The sequence below is a fragment of the Kogia breviceps genome, chromosome X (assembly GCF_026419965.1).
Source record: "Kogia breviceps isolate mKogBre1 chromosome X, mKogBre1 haplotype 1, whole genome shotgun sequence".
Taxonomy (NCBI): Eukaryota; Metazoa; Chordata; class Mammalia; order Artiodactyla; family Physeteridae; genus Kogia; species Kogia breviceps.
The window spans coordinates 118,416,235-118,423,455 of NC_081330.1; positions in this window are offsets into that span (position 1 = coordinate 118,416,235).

Genomic DNA, 7,221 nt, shown 5'->3' on the forward strand with positions numbered 1-7,221 from the left:
TTGTTTTAATTTGTATTTCAACCGGAGATATTTTAATTAACTAATTAATTAGAAGTACAGTTGATTTACAATAATAGTTTCAGGTGTATAACATGGTGATTCAACATTTTTATAGATTATACTCCATTTAAAGTTATTACAGAATAATGGCTCTATTTCCCTGTGTTGTACAATATATCCTTGCTGCTTATTTATTTTATAAATAGTAGTTTGTGTCTCTTAATACTCTACGCCTATCTCCATACTTTCTCTCTCCACTGGTAACCCTACTAGTTTGTTCTCTGTGTCTGTGAGTCTGTTTCTGTTTTGTTTCGGTAGCTGGTATGGTCTTCAGGTACTGAAACACATTTTACAGACTCCCAATTTGGTATCTCTAGAAAACTCTCTGGAAATAGTTTTCATCCTTGAAAAATTTTAGCACACATGCCTCCCAAATGGACAGAGATGACTTCTGAGCCCTTGTTCCAGGTTTATTTTTCAGTTTGGTCTCTTCCTGTTCATGTTTTAGCTGGTGGGGACTCTTCTAAAGCTTTCTTGCCCCACCTAATGGGCAAGGAAGGGAATCGAGCTGTATTTTCGACTGCTGCCTGGAAACCAGCTGAGACTCATTGCCCACTAAGATGTTCTAGCCTAGCAGACCTTAGCACAAAACAAGATTTGAAAGAGAACAAGATATGGAGATTTATAGTCATGGCTTCAACATTCTCCTAGAGCATGGATAGCTAACCCATGTTTGGAGAGTGTTAATAAAGGTTGTTGACATCTTTTCTTAGCTGTGCTAATTGCTGCATGTGTAATCTTTGGTCACAGCTGTTGCCATAGTTAGTCTCTAGGGCCTCAGATGCTCCTTTTAAAAGTTATTTATTTATGTAAAATGAAAATAACTTTTTTTCTGGTTATAAGAGTAACGCATGCTTGATGGGGGACAATATCCTAGAAAGTAGGAGAAGGCATAAAGAAGAAAATGCAAATTTATTGTATGTATTCCTACCACTCAGTGGTAACCAGAGTTAACAGTTTGGCCTCAGTCCTGTGGGCCTTTGGCACATATATACCCATTGTGCATGCACACACACTCACACACACTCACACACACTCACACTTTCCTACTCTCTCTGTATCTGTCTCTGTCTCCCTACATAAACTCACACACACATATATACATACAGACATGCATAACAAAAACACATTTTTTCTACACATAATACCCCCACACTTAAAAAATAAAAATTAGATAGTAGTGAACTTACTATTTTGTCTTTTTCTTTTTTCACAACATACAGTGAACATCTTTTGCTATTCATCATAAAGCTCTATAGCATGATAGTTAATTGCTACATAGTAGTCTTTGTAGCTGTACCTTAAACCTTTTTATCATGAACATGTATTTGTTTATAATTTTTCAGCATCATGAACAGTGTCTATGAACATAAATTTCTGTACATATGACTAATTATTTCACTAGCATTAATTCCTAGAAGGAGAATTGTTGGGTCAAAGAGTGCATGTTTTAAAAAATATTTTTAGGGAATTCCAAGGTGGTCCTGTGGTTACGACTTGGCTCTTCCACTGCAGGGGGCATGGGTTCCATCCCTGGTTGGGGAACTAAGATCCCGCCAGCCACGTGGCCAAAAAAAATTTTTTTTTAAATTAAATTAAACATAGACGCATTGGGGTAAGCATAATAATGCCACTCCACCAAAGATGTCCACGTCCTCATCCCTGGAAAATGTGACTGTGTTACCTGGCAAAAGGAAATTTGCAGGTGTGATTAAGTTAATGATCTTGCACTGGGGAGATTGTTCTGGATTACCCAGGTGGGCCAATATAATCACAAGGGGTTTTATTAGCAAAACGGGGAGACAAGGTAGTTACAGAAGGAGCTGTGATGATGGAAGCAGAGTTCAGAGAGATGTAATTGCTGATGGGAAAAGGGCCACGAACTCCGGAATGCCAGCAGCCTCGAGTCTGTAGAACTGGAAAAGGCAAGGAAATGGGTTCTCCCGTAGAGCCTCTGGAGGGAGTTCAGCCAGGCCAACACCTTGATTTCAGCCCAGTGACCCCCCATTTTGGACTTCTGACTTCTGGAATGGTAAGATAGTAAATTTGTGTTGCTTTAAGCCACTCCGTTCGTAATAAATTTGTTACAGCGGGAACGGGAAAGTGCTCTACACACATTGTAAACAATTGTCCTAAATAAGGCTTCTCTCCCTATGAGTGGACCCTTGCTTTCCTCCCTTGTATTCCTCAGTTTCATTCCCCAGGGGGATCCACTTTCAAATCTTATACCTCTGTCTTCTGGATTTACCTCCTTATATCTAAATAACTACCTGGGCTTCCCTGGTGGGGCAGTGGTTAAGAATCCACCTGCCAATGCAGGGGACACGGGTTCGAGCCCTGGTCCGAGAAGAACCCACATGCCGCAGAGCAACTAAGCCTGTGTGCCACAACTACTGAGCCTGTGCTCTAGAGCCCACAAGCCACAAATACCGAGCCCATGTGCCAAAACTACCGAAGCCTGCCCATCTAGAGCCCATGCTCTGCAACAAGAAAAGCCACTGCAATGAGAAGCCCATGCACCGCAATTTAGAGTAGCCCCTGCTCTCAACTAGAGAAAGCCCGTGCACAGCAACGAAGACCCAATGCAGCCAAAAATAAATAAATAACATGCCTATACTGCTATTTCTTTTTTTTTTTTTTTTTTTTTTTTTTTTTTTTTTTTTTTTTTCCGGTATGCGGGCCTCTCACTGTTGTGGCCTCTCCCGTTGCGGAGCACAGGCTCCGGACGCACAGGCTCAGCGGCCATGGCTCACGGGCTTAGTTGCTCCGCGGCATGTGGGATCTTCCCGGACCAGGGCACGAACCCGTGTCTCCTGCATCGGCAGGCGGATTCTCAACCACTGCGCCACCAGGGAAGCCCTATACTGCTATTTCTTGACATTAATTTTAGGCACTATCTATTGAGCTCTTCTTAGAATCACGTCCATTACCCTTCCCAACTTCCCACCCCAAAGTCACACACTATATTATTATCATATTTTTTGGTTAATCAATATATTAATTGCTTTACATTTTATGACCACATATTGTTTGTTAAGTGAACCACATAGTTTATACTATAGATTGTTTTCCTTTTTTTTTTTTTACAACTTGTTTCTTCTGATGTTAATAACTGTCTTGACTTTCTTATTTGCTTAGTTTTTAGGCCTCATTCATATCCTCTGTATTAGTTTCCTATTGCTGCTATAATAAGGCCAGAAGTCTAAAATGGGTCTCACTGGGCTAAAATCAAGGTGTTGGCAGGGCTGCATTCCTTCTGGAAGCCCTAGGGGAAAAGCCATTCCCTTGTTTTTCTAGCTTTCAAAGGTTGCCTGCATTCCTTGGCCCCTTTTATCTTCCAAGTTGGTTACAGCTGGTCCCGTCTTTCTCAAGCTGCACCACTCTGACTCTTTTTCTGCCTCCCTGTTGCATATTTAAGGACCTTTGTGATTACATTGGGCCCACCTGGATAATCCAGCCTCCTCGCCCCTTCCCAAGGTTGACTGATGAGCAACGTTAATTCCATCTGCACCCTTAATTTCTCTTTTCCATCTAACCTAACATATTTACAGGTTCCGGGAATTAGGATGTGGGCATCTGGCGGGGGGGTGGGGCATTATTCTCCCTTCCACGGTCGTCCACCAGATCTGCCAAAGGTTATGAATAACATGTTCCACATAGTCAATGAAATCAGAACTCCCTCCTCGAGTTCTCCATGTTGTTTCGGCTGAACCGATTGCCCTCTGGTCTTGCTACACAGCGTCATCCAGGGATTGTCCTGTCACTGCTCTCTTGGATGGCACCCTTAGTTTCCTGGGTCTCGTGTCTTCCGTATTCTTAGTGTACTCCCTCCTCTGCTGGGGCACATCCTGACGTTTCTGAAGGAAGAGTACATGGGAGGCATGCATTTGGAGTCCTCGCATGTCTGGCAATGTCATTCTTCCACTTTCATATTTGATTGATGGTTTGGTTGAGTGTAGAATTCTAGCTTGAGGGTCATTAACTCTGAGAATGTGGAAGGTATTGCTCTGTTATGTCCCAACTTCTACAGACCTGGTTGAGACGTCTCATACTATCCTGATCCTCAATCCCTTTGTTAAGCAACTTGCTTGTTCTCTCTGGAAGATTTTACGATTTATCACTGGTATTCTGAATTTCATGAGACTGTGTCTTGGTGTGAATCTTTTTTTATTCATTGTCTTGGACACCTGATGGGCCCCTTCCATGTGGAGACAATTGATCTTCAATTTAGGGACTTTTTTTGGTATTATTAATTTGATAATTTCAGTCCTTCCATTTATTTACTTTTTTCCTGGACTATATATAAGTTGGATATTTGACCTTCTGGAATGATCCTCTATATTTCCTATCCCTTCTGTTCTATTTTCTATTTCACTGTCTTTTATTTTACCTCCTGGGAGATTTCCTTGACTTTATATAACAACTCTTTTATTCAGCTTTTTAAATTTGGGCTATAAAATTTTGTATTCCAAGATCTTTCTCATCCTCTTGATTGCAACAACTTTGCCTCCTCTTCCTCCTCCTTCCCCCTCCCTTTCTCTCTTTATCTCTCTCTCTCTCTCTCTCTCTCTCTCTCTTTCTATTTTTATTTGTGTCCTGTCCTTGTTTCATGGATACAATATTGTCTCTTCACATTTTGAGAATCTTTTAGTGTTTGGTTTTTTTCTCCTTATATAGTATTTATTTTATTTTATTAAAAGCATTTTAATTGAGGTAACATTATAACATTATATAAGTTTCATGTGTACAACATTGTATTTTGACTTGTGTATACCCTACAGTGTGCTCCATGGATCACCATACAGTTGACCCCCTTTACCCATTTCACCCTCCCGCCTCCCACTCTGGTAACCACTACTCTGTTTTCTGTATCTGTTTGTTTTGGTTTAGGTTTAGTTCACTTATTTTGTTTTTCTTTTCGTTTTTTAGATTCCACATATCAGTTAAATCATACTGTATTTGTCTTTCTCTGTCTGACTTATTTCACTTAGCATAATACCCTCAAGGTCCCATCCATGTTGTCACAAATGGCAAGATTTCATTCTTTATTCTGGCTGAATAGTATTCCTGTGTGTGTGTGTGTGTGTGTGTGTGTGTGTGTGTGTGTGTGTGTGTGTGTGTGTATACATACTGCATCTTCTTTATCCATTCATCTGTTGATGGGCACTTAGGTTGTTTCAACCTTTTACTGTTTGGTTTTTTATGAAGTCTTCTTTTGTTCCCTATATACTTATTTTTTTCCCTTAGTTCCTTTTTCTGGTATTTGTCACTTTCCTTCACATGGAAATGTTTCTCAAATGTCTGGTGATCTTTGACCGTTGGTATTGAACACCAAGACACCTACAAGCCTTGTGGCCATCCTGTGAGGCTGGCAGGGGCTCTGGTGAGGGGTGATGGAGCAGTGTGTCAGTTGTGGCCTGGCAGGAAACAGATGCTGCACTTAAACTGGGCCATGGAGAAAGGTTTAATAAGGGATCATTTATGAAGATGTGGGCAGGGTTCAGGGGAAAGAGCAAAGGTTAAATCAGTATGCTGTGGCCCAAAGGGCAGAAGGAGGGAGTCATGTTTGGAACTCCCCGAGGGTCTCCACACGGGAGGGCAGCGGGCAGGAGCTGTGGTCTTCAGCACAAGAACACAGCCAGTCGGTGACACGGCAGGGAGGGTGTGAAGGGACTATATGCCCTGACTTCTCTCTCCTCCTGCCATTCATCCCTGCCAGTGCCGTCCACTGGATGAACTTGACACAAAGCCATCCATACTTCAGCGCCCAGAGTGGGCTGGAGGAGGACCACGGATGGAAGAGGAGGGCCTCCCGCACAGCCTCTAGCAGTCTGGGTCTGTCAGAACAGAAGCCACTCTGCATATTTCAGGTATAAAAAGTCGAATGTAGAATTAGGGGCTTGCTTGCGGGTTGGAAGAGCTGGAGTGGGTGGTGAGGATAGAGGTCAGAGTTGCTGCCCAAAAGGTCAGAAGAGCTGACACTTGAACGCCTTGGTCCAAAGCTCCAGAATTGGATGCTGCGGAAATTCTCAAGAATCTCTGAGAAGTTTCTCCCACCAATCACCCCAGTTTACAGTGGCAAAGTGTTTTCAAAAGCTTTGAAATCCCATCCGCTGTGAATCCCATCCGCCCACGTGTCTGGTTTCCACAACCTCCAGGGAACTAGTGTTGGGTTTCATTTTCTTGCACGTCTGCATCCGGGGATCTTTCCTCTCGGCCCCTTTGGTTTTCTGGAGAAGGAACTTCCCATTCCCCACCCGTGGCAGGGAGGAGCGCCAGGCTTGGTCACTAGGGTTACAGGAACTGGATCCTGTCGGGGTTACTGTCTGGCGGGGCAGGGTCAGGAGAGGACCGAGGGTCCAGCCACTCAGTGTGCAGACGGCAACACTCTCGCCTGAATTCTGCTCATGTTGCTCGCTTCCTGGGGTCCGCTGAAGACCTCTATTTGGCAGCTTCTTGCTAAGCCTGATACCCCTCCCAGGCTGCTATTTGAACCCCACCAGCGCCTTGAAATGTCTAGTCCTGTGCTGTTTCCTCTCCTGTTCTCGTCCTTGTGGGTGGAGTCCCTCTTTATTCCTTTATCATCATTTTCCTGGGATTTGAGAGGGAAAGATGGTGACACATGTAGCCAGTGTGCTTGGATGAACCAGAAGCGCTTATTTCTTAAGACTTGCTACAAATTGTCAAATTAGATGCTCACTTTAAGGTCCTGTACTAATAATTTTGGAATGTTTATTTGTTCAATTATAGTCATTATTTATTCTAAGATATTCAAATAAAGAAAAGTTTGAAATCGTAAAAGTATAACAACCTTTAAAAGCAACCTTTTTTGTTACTAAAATGATGCTCATTCAAGAAAATCTAGAATAGTGCCAGGCACTAGCTAAGCACTTTGCAAGCATTAGTCCATTATAGCCTCAGGCCAATCCATTTTCCAGGTGAGAAACCCGAGGCACAGAAAGGTTCAGAAAGCTCCCAAGACCGTGAGCCAGTTAGTCCCGGGTAAAGCCTGAATCGTTCATTCCCAGGCCAGTGGCTGCGCCCTTATCCTCTGCTGATTCAGAAAATAGAAGGAAAAATGACCAAATATAGCCACGTGATTCCAAGATGGCCTTTTAACCTTTTGGAGTATTTGCTGCCATAGTTTTTAATGTATTTTCT